Raw genomic sequence first — 15,343 nt, forward strand, 5'->3', positions numbered from 1 at the left:
CCAACTAGCCGTCTACACCAATCAATGATATTTTGAGCAGGGTTCCCTTATGAAAAAGGAGCTTATTTAAGTGTGCTATTAGTATACTTCTTTTAAACTAAAAATAGGAATGTATACTTTCAGTCTACTTTTCAAGCACTTCTCAGAAATGTGCTTTATGTATTTAAACTATACTATACTAAGCTCAGAGAATCCGTGTTTTCATTGTTATACATTAGGGGGCGCTATTACACGTCTTCTGTACAGAATTTCCAAAACACAAGCAAAGAAGGAATTGAAACAGCAGATGCTTCCACGTGTAATTTAACACGATCATGAGACATAAAAAACCCCATCAAAACTGTGTAATGTTATGGAAAAAAAAATGTCGACCCATGAAGAGGTAACAATGACTGTCAAGCTTTGGGGTGTTGATCGATTCCATCTATGTGTAGCAGAGATATGTTGTTACACCAGATTATTCATTTTATTTGTTTATAATATTTTATTTTATTCGTTATATATTATTGGTAATGGGGTATTTTATTTTGAAAGACAATTGTGAGCTCTTATTAAAGGTAGTAATCGCAGTATCGGCTGACGTCATACGTAGGTGAGAGAAGAAAATTGCGGTGCAATCTAGGTTCGTCCTCTTTGATGCTATAAGTGGAGAGAACGATCTCACGAACTCTGTTCATTTCATATTATAGGATGTTTCATAAGTGTTCACTTCATGTTTAAACGATCAAATATGAGAAAGTATTCAAGCTGATGTTATGTCAAACTGTTTGTTGGAGTTATCAGTGTGTTAAAATAAGTTTTTGAGTTTAATTATCGGGTGAACAGTTTATTGCGGTTATGATATGAAGATATATATAAAGAGATATATGTATAATGAGATGTATGTATTATATGAAGATAGTATTAAGAAGTGAAAATGATGTGTTTTAATGATTAACTACCTGGTACATTTAACATGCATTTTAGTTTAACAGGCAATGCAGAACAAGCAATGATAGTGCCTGTTTTTGTTTTGTGTTTACGAATTATGTTATGATATTTTAAACACTGTATTTCTGGTATGAATGTACAAAAATGCATACGAACTTCATTAATATTATCATTGTTAAAATTATTGCTATTATGTTTGTTTATAATGTACTATATATACTATTATACTATTATTATAATATCCTGGTTAAATTTGTAAATGTAAATGTTTGATTGGAGTGCTCTCTTTGATGCAATGCAATGCAGAACAAGCAACGCTGATAGTGCCTGTTTTTGTTTTGTGTTTACGAATACAGGTATGTTAATTGATATTTTAAACACTGTATTTCTGGTATGAATGTACAAAAATGCATACGAACTTCACTTAATATTATCATTGTTAAATATTATTACTATTATTGTTTATACTATTATATTATTGTACTATATATACTATTATACTATTATTATAATATCATTGTATATAATGTAAATGTGTGTTGTAAATGTGTAAATGTTATGATTGGAGTGCTCTCTTTCCGGTGATGCTATAAGTGGAGAGAGGCAATGCAGAACAAGCAACGCTGATAGTGCCTGTTTTTGTTTTGTGTTTACGAATACAGGTACTGAAATTAAATCACCCGCCACAAAACCCAGCTTTGTGTGGACAGTCCTTTATTTATACACCTAAAAAAAAACAACAACAACACAACGCAGAGGAACAACCGCTACATATGTTTTGATAATCATTCTGAATCTAGTTCAGTCTTTTTTTGAGCGTTTTGTTCAAAATATTGTTTATTTATTTCTTTATGTTTTTAATTTATGAAACGTACCTGCATTCAAGTGTTTATAAAAAAAGAATGCATGTTTTTGTTTACAAGCAGATACCCTGTTCTTTCTTTTGATGTTTCGTATGTTCACATATTCATATAACAAAATATATACAAAAATAATACCTAAATAGGGACATAGTAGTATACTTAAAGTATAATGTAAAGTTCACTTAAAGGGGTCATCGGATGCCCATTTTCCACAAGTTGATATGATTCTTTAGGGTCTTAATGAAAAGTCTATAATATACTTTGCTTAAAAATTCTCAATGGTAGTGTAAAACAACACCCTTTTTACCTTGTCAAAATCATCTCTGCAAAAATCATCCTGTTCTGGTCGAGGCTGCTTTAAATGTTAATGAGCTCTGCTCGCCCCGCCCCTCTCTTCTCTCTGTGGAGTGACGAGCCTGTTTACTTTAGTCGCATTTAGCTGCGTTTAGCCACTAAACTTGCTAACTATCATGTCATTAGGAAAGGCGATCACAAAGATTCATAAAAAAACCCTTATACTCACTTCTGCTGTAAGTGAAGCTGGATCACAAATGATTCACGTGAACACAGACGGATATATGTAGATCCGGAGGCGCATTCCCTTCACAAACAAACGTAATCCACTGCATCTTCAGCAGCTCAGATGTCAGGAGTAAATGACAACCACTATGTTCATTATTACATCCAGCAACACAACACCTCAATCGCTCAGTCGGAGATATTCTTGTCTAACTTACATCCCTGCTCCGGCATCAAAACAATGGACAATGGTTGGACTGTTACAGCTGATCTGAGGTAAGACGCTCATGTCAATCAACTATCGTGGGAGCGGCCTCTGTCATTGTGACACCTGAGAACGGCTCAATTTGAAAAAGGTAATATTATTTTTACACATTAATTAAGAAACCACTGCATGGATTTTTATCATTATATTATATTATATGTATGTATATATACATACATATGTGTACATACACTGCCAACATACATTAATATTCAAACAACATGTAAAAGTAAACTTTGCATCCGATGACCCCTTTAAAGAAAACGTAGGAGTATATTTTGAATATACCATGAAACTACTAAACCAGCAGTTTACTGAGACTATACTTAAAAGTGCACTAAAAATACTACAAGTATTTAATTAGTAAACTATCAGTATACCTATAAGTTCACTTTTAGTATAGTTGCAGTACTACTAAAAACTAAAAACTTAGATGTAAACTAGTTGTGTACTCAAAGTTTACTACTGTTATACTTTAAGTATATTTAAATGTATACTTTTATATACTAGAAAGTGGGCCAATTTAGTCCCAAGGAGTATTGAAATAGTACACTTACAAGTGTACTACTAGTACACTGATATTTGTATACTTACTACTTAAAGTTACTTAAAAATACACTTGAACTTTACTTAAGTATACTTAATAAAATAAACTTGAAGTATACTTCTTTTTGGTAAGGGTTACTTACTACCAGTAGCCAAGAAGGTCTCCTTTTTCTTTACTTACCATTGCAAATGTTTGATTGTCAAAAAGCCATTTGTCAGAAGGAGCTTGGCCTGAGCATTAAATAGGTCATGAAAATTGTAATCTAATTGTAGTACCAAAGAAGTTGTTTCGATGAATCACTGCTCTACCCTTCCCTTTGCTCTGTTTAGTGTTTAGAGCCCCTTGATGGTACCCCACAAAACCTAACCTGAATCCCATTACCTCACTTCCTGCTTTACGGACTATGAAGAGGTCGCACGTTTTTTGGTTTTCTGTGAACCCATAGGAAGTAGGACCAGGGTGGTGTTAATGAGAGAAGGGGAAAGGAGACTGATTAGGAGGACAGACCCCAGCGGGAGGCTTGAGGAAGGACAAGTTTGAGCTATTAAGGTCTAATAATCCTGTTAGCTGGTCCTCTGCTATAATGCGTGGCATATGCAGAAACCACAAAACCTGATATGCTTATACTGGATAACTGACTGTTACAGAAAGTTCAACCAAGTATTGTAATATCACGGAGTCATGCAGAATTTCAGCAAGGAAATGCAGGCTGAGTTGAAGATCCTGGTCTTGCGCTGTGTTATGTAGCTTTTGAGAATGAGTGAGCTGGGTAAGTGCTCTGTTTTCTATCTCTAGGATTCATTCCAGAGGTTCTGCTAACTCGCATATCGGCTTTCTTCTCCCACTCAGCCCTCTGGAGTGCTGTGATGGTATAAGATGTAATCAAAGCAGGCCTGAACGTACATACACAATGCATAGGGAATATGGAAACCCAATGCAAGCTGCTTTGCTGTAGTAAACAACCAATTGTTGGCTGTATCTCGGACTCTGAAAACCTGGGCAAGTGTTGAGTGGAAGTCGTCATGACAGTTTCAAAACTGAGAGTTGCGTAATCAGTTCTTGGATGAACATGATGGTCAAGCAGCCCAGTTTTAAGACAATGCACTTCATTTAGATCTCGAACCCCCATCGACTGTTAAATAATACAAATTAAAACCCAAGAGGGTCCTTCCTCAGTTGAGGCAATGTTTTTTGTGCTGGCAAGAAGCTGAATGTTGAATGCAGAAATGGAATGTACAAAGTAGAATGAGAAACCGTAAAGCATTTATTTATTTATTTGCTGAACAAACAAAAACACTTAAATAGTATCTCTGGTCTGTGGTGACTCTTTTCATGTTGTGAAGTGAAAAGACTAAACCAGGAAGTCAAAAACATCTTGTCCTCTAGTTTCCGACAACCTATTTGTGGTGCCTTGCTCACATCGAATGTATCACGGCACATGATAATTGTGTTTACATGCCAGGCTGTCCACTAGAACACTTAAAAGAGTCAGGTGCCCCCTTTAAGAAGGCCTGTCATTTGTAGCTGTCTGACAGTACTATTTTATTGATCAACTAGAGCAGATGTGTTTACTCGCTGATGAGTCTTGGTCATGCGAGCACTAAACAGCGCTGTGAGATCCAGTGTGAAGGTCTTGAATTCAGTGAAGAAACAAATGACTGTGATTTGAACTAGTTTAAAGCCAGATGGAAATAGTTTTGACAAACAGGAGAAAGACTGTGTGCAATGATACAGCCAGTAGTAGTGTTGTCACAATACCAAAATTTTAACTTCGATACGGTCACGGCTGTGTGTTGAGTGAGACGAACGACGACGGAATATAACGAAAAGTCTTTAATACATTTCACAAACGGTAACTCCAGGCAGAAACAGAAGGGAAACAAACACGCCGACATCACTTTAACATCCAACGACCAAACAATGAACAGAATCCAACTTATAATGGAGTGCTAACGATACAAAGACAGGTGTGGGTGATTGACCAATAATGACTTAACAAGGAACAGAACAGGAAAAACCATATATGGACACGAGAGGGAGAAACCAACAAAACAGTCCAACGGGGGTGTGACAAATGGCAAAACCAAACAGTCCAAGGTGTCTGACAGATACGATATCTGACTAAGATATCACAATACTACTACTGAACTGATACTATGACAAAAAAATGGTGAGCAACTACCATGCCTACAGATTTCTGCTATATTGGTAAGTTATCTAAAAGGATAAAGCCAAATCTTATTTCATGATGTAGGAATTTTATTTCACAATAACAATTCATATCATGATATTGTTATTTTATCTTTGTTAATAATAAGAACCTAGATGCAAGTAACAAACTAAGAACAACTACAATAAAACAAAGACACAAACAGGGCCCTACAAAATCGGATTTATTTTTTTCTAAATTCCATTTTAATTTTTCTAAACTCTATTTTAAAGAGGTCATCGGATGCTAAGTTCACTTTTACATGTTGTTTGAATATGAATGTTTTTGTTGGCAGTGCATGTACAAATCTACCCTATAATGATAAAAATCCATGCATCTGTAAAAATAATATCCACTTTTTCAAATCGAGCCATTCTCAAATGCCTGTCGTTGTGGCGTCACACACACAGAGGCCGCTCCCACGATAGTTGATTGACATGAGCGTTTTACCTCAGATCAGCTGTAACAGTCAGACCTCTTTTGTTTCAATGCCAGAGCAGGGATGTAAATTAGACAAGAATATCTCAGATTGAGTGATTGAGGTGTTGTGTTGCTGGATGTAATAATGAACATAGCGGTCGTCATTTACTCCCGACATCTGAGCCGCTGAAGATGCAGTGGATTACATTTGTTTGTGAAGGGAATGCGCCTCCCAATCTACATATATCCGTCTATGTTCACATGAATAATTCGTGATCCAGCTTCACTTACAGCAGAAGTGAGTATAAGGGCTTTTTTATGAATCTTTGCGATAGCCTTTCCTAATAATGTGCTAGTTAGCAAGTTTAACGGCTAAACACGGCTAAATGCGGATAAAGTAAACAGGCTCGTCTCTCCACAGAGAGAAGAGAGGGGCGGGCGAGCAGAGCTCATTTGCATTTAAAGCAGCCTCGACCAGAATGAGATGATTTTTGCAGAGCTGATTTTGGCAAGGTACAATGGGTGTTGTTTTACACAACCATTGAGAATTTTTAGCTAAAGTATATTAGAGACTTTTCATTAAGACCCTAAAGAATCATATCAACTTGTGGAAAATGGGCATCCGATGACCCCTTTAATGGTTACATCAAAATATTTATCAGAAATTACGTCTAATAATTGAAATCATGAAACTTGCACAATTTAACAGCAATTTATTAAAAGTTTGACAAAAATGACATGTTCTTAAGGCCCTACGAAATATGTTTTATTATTTTTCTCAAATTTTTTCATAAATTTTCTGGATTCCATCTTAATCGTTTCATTACATTTTAATAATCAAAAGCATTTTGGTAAATATTCCTTAAATGTTGCTTTAATAATATTTTTAATTATTAGTACTAGTACTATCATTACATTATTTAATATATTTTTGACTGTCAAGTTAAACCGAACTTTTATTTTGATGGGTTGCTGTGAAGACCTTTAGGTTTTTCTTTGTATATGATATGAGGATAGTTTTCCACAAAAGAAACAATAAAATGCTCATGAAGTGACTCTCAGAACAGTTCTAGAGATGATGTTCATGTACTCATATATTTGTCACGGGTTGCGTGTGGCAAGGAAACGAACGACGACGAGAGTAAAACGAACAGGCATCTTTAAATCACATCCAAACTGGTAATTCCAACAATGACAGGAGAACACACAACCAAAATAACCTTGAGATCAGACAACGGAACTAGAACTGAGAACAACTTATAAAGGGTGGTGAATCAGACACAGACAGGTGAAGCAAATTAACCAATTAGGACATAATGAGGGCAGGAAGAACCAAATATGGGCACAACAGGAAAAACAAACATAAACAGTCCAAATGGCACACAAATCTCTGACATTACCGCCCCCTCCCGGAAGGCGCGTGGAGCTGGTGGGCCGACGGGCGACGGTGGAGATGAGGGAGCTGAGAGCCGGGGTGGAGCCGCTGGGTCGGAGGACTGAGGCGGAGTCTGGGACTCAGAGGCCGGAGGTGGAGATGAGGGATCCTCCAACCACGACACCGATGGAGACTGGCAGACCTGCAGCGAACCCACCGCACTGATGGTGGGCTGAGGGTGAGCAGATGGGCTGCCAGGAGACAGCGGTGGCGGGACTGAGGCTGCAGAAACAATAGACAGAGGGAGGGAGGGTGGGTAATCCAGGCAGTCAGGTAATTTAGATGGTGGAAGAATAGCGGGCATGTCTTCATATACATCTTCAAAGACATTAATCAAATCTTGTTCCAGGTTGTCAGGCAGTTTAGATGGTGGAAGAAGAGCGGGCATTTCTTCACATACATCTTCAAAGAAATTAATCAAATCTTGTTCCAGGTTATCAGGCAGCTTAGATGGTGGAAGAAGAGCGGGCATGTCTTCGTATATATCTTCAACGAAATTAGTCAAATCTTGTTCTAGAACAATTAGTCCCAGATCCAGGCGTTGCTCACCCTCAGCGGTGGTGCAGTGGGCGGTGCTGTCCTCAGCACCCTCACGCCCATCAGGAACGTCCACCGTCGCAGGCTCTGTAGCTGGCTCTCGCACCTGGTCAGACAGGAGAGGCTCTGGTTCCTGGGCGATCCGCAGTCCTGTCGCTCCACATGGCGATGACTCGGTCACGCTGGGCTCTGGCTCTCCGTCCACGGTGGGCTCGGGCTCATGCTCCGCGAAACGGGGTGATGGTTGGCTGGATTCTGGGTCTGCAGTGGGGCTGGTGTCATCCTCCATGGTCCACGAAGATCTGCTGGACACCAGCACCCACTCAACATAGGCGGCGAGGCTCTCTCGAGGACCTTTTCCGGATAGCTGAGCTCGTGTGGTCGGGTTAAGTCCAGTTAGATAGAACGAGCAAATGCTGCTGACCGGGTAGTGTGTCATGGAGGCAAGGTACATAAAGTCCTTAGTTTGGTCCTCGAGAGAACGATTCCCCTGCTCCAGGATAGGGAGGAGGACGGTAGGGAGATCCATAACGGGGAGAAACAGAAAATAAAACACTGAATAAAAAACGGAAAGAAAACGTGGGGAAAACGCCGCTAAACTTTTGGGGTCCGATCTTCTGTCACGGGTTGCGTGTGGCAAGGAAACGAACAACGACGAGAGTAAAACGAACAGGCATCTTTAATCACATCCAAACTGGTAATTCCAACAATGACAGGAGAACACACAACCAAAATAACCTTGAGATCAGACAACAGAACTAGAACTAAGAACAATTTATAAAGGGTGGTGAATCAGACACAGACAGGTGAAGCAAATTAACCAATTAGGACATAATGAGGGCAGGAAGAACCAAATATGGGCACAACAGGAAAAACAAACATAAACAGTCCAAATGGCACACAAATCTCTGACATTACCCGGAGCAGGAGAAGCAGGGAAATGTCACATTCATGTCTGTGTTTGTCGTTGGTTTCTCCCATTGTCTCCCCCTGTTGTTGTATTTACTTTGGTTTCTCCCTGATGATTGTCGACACCTGTCTGTAATTAGTCCCACCCTTTATAAGTCTGCTTGTGTTCTGAGTTCGCGGTCGGTCCTTCTGTTACGATGCGTGCTGGACGGACGAGACGGAAAACGAGATACGATACAAACAATTACTTTAATATAAATCTTCATACGAATCAGGCAGGAACAAGCAGGAACAGGCAGGAACACAACGATACATCCACACACTTAGAATAACGTTAAGGACCGACAGCGAACTCAGAACACAAGCAGACTTATAAAGGGTGGGACTAATTACAGACAGGTGTCGACAATCATCAGGGAGAAACCAAAGTAAATACAACAACAGGGGGAGACAATGGGAGAAACCAACGACAAACACAGACATGAATGTGACAATATTGAGGCGGCAGAGGCTGAAAACACCGCAAGCATCATGCGCGCTTTAGTATGTATGTAGTAAATAAAACTGCGCGTCTGCGCCATTCGCTAAAACATGCAGGATTCATGCAGCTTTTTTTGCAGCCTAATGTTCACAGGCACTAGTCCTTCACATTTTGATTTAAGTGCACTAACCTAGGCTACTTTTAATCTATTCATCCCAGTGTTTTACTCAGGAAATATGGCTCTTATTAAAATGCATTATTAAAGTACCGTTATGTGCCGTGAATATCCGTATGTGGGATATTCATATTGAATTTTATTATATTAGTGTAGGCATTTATTAAATGTGTTAAAAAGGTAATCAAATGCAAAATTCAACTGTCTGAACTGAAATGTGAGTTTACAGTGTGTGTACACAACCACCCTATAATGATTAAAATCCACACTTTTTTTTTAATCCCTATAAATAATAACCCCTTTCCCAGAACAAGCCATTCTCAGATTCTTGGCAGAGTGATGTAGTTCTACACAGGCCCCTCTCACGATTGCTGATTGACACTGGTGTTTTACCTTAAACCCACCCTGAGTGAGCTGTAAACTGTCCGCCATTGTTTCAGAGCAGGTGTAGACAAGAATGTCTCCTCAGCCAGGGGTTAGGTGACGCAAAGCCAACTCACATTTTTTTTATATTCTGAAACTTGCTATGATTTATATTCCGAAGTGACTTGTATAATGCATTTAATGTCAAAAATGAAAAACGTAAACACTTAAGACAGTATCACTTCATTTTAGGAGATTCACAGAGACCAAGAATGCAAGCAAATTTTTTTTTTTTTTTTTTTTTTTTTACAAATGTACAATGTTTCATTGTCATTTTGAAGGTATACAAATAAAAACAAATCGTTTTGAATGTCTTTTTCTTATCTGACGGATATCACATCTTTCCGCTGATATAAGGAATTCAAGTGTTTGCACCAAGCTCATTAGCATGTAAAGGGACATGCACTGAAACGGGTCGCTGTGAACAGAGCTATTTTTGACAAAATAAAAAGAGTGTTGTTTTACACTACAATTGAGACGTCATACCCAAGGTATGTTATAGACTTTTTATTACGACCCTAAAGAATCATATCAGCTTGTGGAAAATGGCCACCTTTAAAGGACTAATGGAATATAATTTCAGTATTTTTTTATTAAGCTACACTGTGCATTTATACTAAATGTATTTAGAGTACTGATTTCATACAAATATCTAGAAACCATAAATATATACTTTTTCATATGTGCTGTGTGCATATGCTACTATGGAAGACCAATGGCTAATTTTAATAAAAATACTAATTAAATTTTAACCTATAAAAATTAGGTTGTTACAGTTTTTACAGGGCATCCAAGATGTAGGTGACTTTGTTTCTTCAGTAGAACACAAACAAAGATTTTTAACTCAAACCGTTGCAGTCTGTCAGTCATATAATAGAAAAAACATACACAAACAAAACCAAATTAAACCCTGTGACTCGTGATGATACACTGATGTCCTAAGACACGAAACGATCGGTTTGTGCGAGAAACTAAACAGTATTTATATAATTTTTTACCTCTGATTCACCGTTATGTCCTACTGTCCTGAGCACATGCACAGCACCTGGCGCGTGACATGTGTACGCGCTCTGGCATAGTATAAGCAAGCACCGGAAGCGATCTGCGCTTATACATCACTCATTGTTTACACTGCACAGAGATTGTGGGTATGACGGCTATTCAAAATGGTATTTACTTCCACTTATCCTGATTGTTCAAACTGATTTAAAGTTAAAAAATTACGTTTTCTTGCGCAAACTCATGCAGGATTGTTGACTTTTCACCGATTCTCAACTTCTGAGCCTGATCGCTTGAAGTCTTCGGCTGGATATCAACACACCCATAAACTTACTAAAACTGTGGAGGGTCTGCAGCGATCATTTTTCCCCTGATGATTTTAGAGAGCCAGGAGGGGATCACGTACAACTGATATCATCAGCTGTGCCTATGGTTTTTTTTCACATCAAACAAGATCATTGTATGTGTCCTTTTTATTTGTAAAGGCACCCTTACGAAAATGAACTAATAAAATAAATTTTTGATGTAGTATATATATGTCTTTTAGTGGTTTGACTTCCATTTGTATAACCACTGTTTTAATACAGCCAACATGTTTAAACTATGGTTTTGGAAGCACAACCATGGTTCAATTTTTATTAACCATGGTTTTACTACAAAAACAATTTTTTTTGGTTGGATTTGTAGTTAAACCTTTGTAAAACCATGGTTAATTTTCGTAAGGGTGAAGTGAAATAATAATATTAATAATACACAGTGTGTTTTCAAGTTATTATAGCTGTAAGTATTGTTGGGCAAAAAAATTCACATTGTCTGATGATATATAAAAATCATCTGATGACCTGTACTTCTATATATCTTTAGATTTTCACACGTCCGCAGTCTCTGTGCAGTGTAAACAATGAGTGACGTATAAGCGCAGATCGCTTCCGGCGCTTGCGTATATAACGCCAGAGCGCGTACACGTCACGCACCAGATGCTGTGCATGCACTCAGGACAGTAGGACGTAGTGGTGAATCAGAGGTAAAAAGAAGATATAAATTCTGTTCAGTTTCTTGCACAAACCGATCATTTCATGTCTTAGCACATCAGTGTATTGTCATGAGTTGCAGGGTTTAATTTAGTTTTGTTTGTGTATGTTTTTTCCATTATATGACTGACAAACTGCAACAGTTTGAGTTAAAAATCTTTGTTTGTGTTCTACTGAAGAAACAAAGTCACCTACATCTTGGATGCCCGGAAGGTAAGCAGATAAACATCAAATTTTCATTTTTGGGTGAACTTAAAAAAAAAAAAAAGATTTTAAGTTTATCGTGATAATTATATTGTGATAACATTTTCAGTTCTAAGGCATTTACAATATTGTTGTCCTTGGGCTGACCAAATGTTTGTTCTTCGCCTCTGATGACTCCAACAAACCCGCAGTCTGGCCCTTCCATAATGACAGAGCTTTAACACAGTAAGTAAAACCACACCAATGAGACTGTTATCTTCGATGGGCAACAATTTGCATGAGTGGAGTGTTTGAACAGCTGAGGTGATAGTGTATTTTGGCACATACACCAAGTTAAATATACCATCCATTCCTCATATGACAGATCAACTCCTTAAAAAATGCAAACCTTTCATTCAGAAAAACACTGAATAACACATACTGCAATCACTTTAAAAGAACAATGGATGTAATAAAGTTTGCTTCATTGTGGATGTCTCAAATGACCCATTTAACTGCATGGTTTGGGACCAGAAATTAGAGCCACACACTGCGGGCCAGGAAGTGCACACGTCATCTACACTACACTAATGCTGTGTGTGGCACACTATTGTTGTGGAAACTAAACAATCGCTGGTCTCTGTGTGTGGATATTCTTGTAAAGGAACAAAGGGACTTCTTTTCTAATTACCACAAAGGCAATGAGGTGCACGGTCTGGAAAGCACTAAATCATGGGGGATATGATGGTTTTATATCTTCCATGACTCAGTATTCTATTCTATTGCACAATCCAATACAGCACACGCTGACGGTGACTTTGCCAAGTAGGACGTGCTTCTGGATCAACATCTGTTGTTGGTCCTAGAACAATATTCTTGTCAAACAAACTTAACAATTAACTACGCCAGTCCTAAACCCAATTCTACATCAGACAATGTTTCCTAACCAGGATCAGTGCAACAAGTTTGTCTGTCAAGAATAAATGAGAAACCGGTGTACCATGATACGCGGCCAATCAGATAATATTTTCTTAACAAAATAAACACTGTATTGTCTAAATATTTATTTACAGCTATTTATTAATACTCCCAAGATTTAATTTCCAATGCCCAAGGTTTCTCATTGAAAGCAATAACAAAGCTAAAGCTAACAGGCTACCCTGAGTGTTAAAGTTAACTGGTTAACCAGTCAACACATCAACACGTCAGCACGTTTCTGCATTCATTCAGGTCAGCACATGATCAGAGTGACATCACACCATACTGTGATACTCATAGTGTGAGTAATATGTGACCTCATTGTGAATTCAAAATGCTGAGCAGGATGACACGAGGAAGTTCAAATATCAGTCACGGGGGGGGGGACGTTCTACTTCCTGTTTATCGACACTGGAAAAAAAGTGGATACATTAGCAAACTGGTTGCGCTGTACAGATGTGTTCTAGACTGATGTATGGAACTGATACACTGGAGAAACGGTGAGAGGTCTCTTTAATTGCTATTCACGTACGCTTGTATGATATTATAATGCCAATACGCAATATGCAGCCATCCTGCCAGCTCAGGTGTAGAATCACCTGCTCTAAAAAATGTAATGTCAAGATCAATAGCAACTTATTTCATTGACATATTGCTCTCTGTGTTTCAGGATGTGTCAAGACCTTTCAAGAAGAAAAAGAAATAGTGGTTAAAGGCATAGTTCACCCAAAAATGAAAATTCTGTCATTGTAGGAGAAGTCCACTTCCAGAACAAAAAATTATAGATAATGTACTCACCCCCTTGTCATCCAAGATGTTCATGTCTTTCTTTCTTCAGTCGTAAAGAAATTATGTTTTTGAGGAAAACATCTCAGCATTTTTTCTCCATATAATGGACTGATATGGTGCTCCGATTTTGAACTTCCAAAATGCAGTTTAAACGCGGCTTCAAACGATCACAAATGCGACCGTAAACGATCCCAGCCGAGGAAGAAGGGTCTTATTTAGCAAAACGATTGGTTATTTTCATAAAAATAATACAATTTAAATACTTTTTAATCTCAAACGCTCGTCTTGTCTTGCTGTGCCTGAACTCTGTGTATTTTGGTTCAAGACACTTAGGGTACGTTGAACTCCAATCGTATTTTCTCCCTCAACTTCAAAAATCATTTAAAAATCATCCTACATCGCTGCAGAAGTTCTGACCCAGTCTTTGTAAAGTGAACATGCAAAGAAGATCAAACACCCTTAACAAAAATGTAAAACAGCGATATAGGATGATTTTGAAGTTGAGGGAGAACATGAGATGGGAGTTTTTCGACATACATTAACTGTCAACACAGACAGGCAGAGCGAGACGAGCGTTTGACTTTAAAAATTATATAAATTGTATTATTTTAATGAAAATAACCGATCGTTTTGCTAGATAAGACCCTTCTTCCTCGGCTGGGATCGTTTACAACCACATTTGGGATCGTTTGAAGCTGCATTTAAACTACATTTTGGAAGTTCAAAATCGGGGCACCATATCAGTCCATTATATGGAGAAAAATGCTAAAATGTTTTCATTGTCCTTTTGATGTTCTTACTACTTTTCTGGAAATTGAATGTGTCAATTGCATTGCTGTCTATACACGGTCAGAAAGCTCTTGGATTTCATCAAAAATATCTTAATTTGTGTTCTGAAGATAAACAAATGTCTTACGGGTTTGGAAAAACATAAAGGTGAGTAATTAATGACAGAATTTTTCCATTTTGGGTGAACTATACCTTTAAGAAGTAAATACAGCACCAGAATATGAACGCATCCATTAAAATAGAAACATTTGTATCAAATGCTGACACTGGACTGAAAAGAATACAAAATAAACTAGGAAACAGAATTTTTGAAATACTTTTAAAAAATGAACTTCTACATAATGTTTGTGATATAGCTGACCAATATAAGATAAGCTTTAGATCACAGTGAACTCACACTAAACTAAAAGAATGAGAGTTTAAAGAGCAGGTCGTATGGTATTTTAAAGTGTCCTAATATTGTATTGGAGTCACCTACAACATGCTTAAATGCATCAGAAAACGTAATTTTCGAAATATGAATGCTAATGTGTTACCTAGTGACGTACATCGGTAACAGGCAGAAGATTAGAAAAATAACGACTTGTTAAGGCGGCCCTTACCAAAAAGAAGTATACTTCAAGTTTATTTTATTAAGTATACTTAAGTAAAGTTGAAGTATATTTTAAGTATACTTTATTTAGTACGTATACAAATATCAGTGTACTAGTAGTATTCTTGTAAGTGTACTATTTCGATACTAAATTGGCCCATTTTCTAGTATATAAAAGTAAACTTTTAAGTATACTTTAGGTATAACAGTAGTAAACTTTGAGTACACAACTAATTTACATCAATGTTTTTAATTTGTACTGTAACTAT

The 15,343-nt window shown here is 37.6% G+C and overlaps 1 protein-coding gene across 4 annotated transcripts in view; it reads right to left on the reverse strand.

Moving 5' to 3' along the window:
• Positions 1 to 15,343, reverse strand: part of veph1 (ventricular zone expressed PH domain-containing 1) — a 124,462-nt gene that overhangs the window by 84,868 nt on the left and 24,251 nt on the right. The gene's annotated exons all lie outside the window — the stretch shown is intronic.

This window comes from Labeo rohita, chromosome 18 (assembly GCF_022985175.1).
Source record: "Labeo rohita strain BAU-BD-2019 chromosome 18, IGBB_LRoh.1.0, whole genome shotgun sequence".
NCBI classification, from domain to species: domain Eukaryota; kingdom Metazoa; phylum Chordata; class Actinopteri; order Cypriniformes; family Cyprinidae; genus Labeo; species Labeo rohita.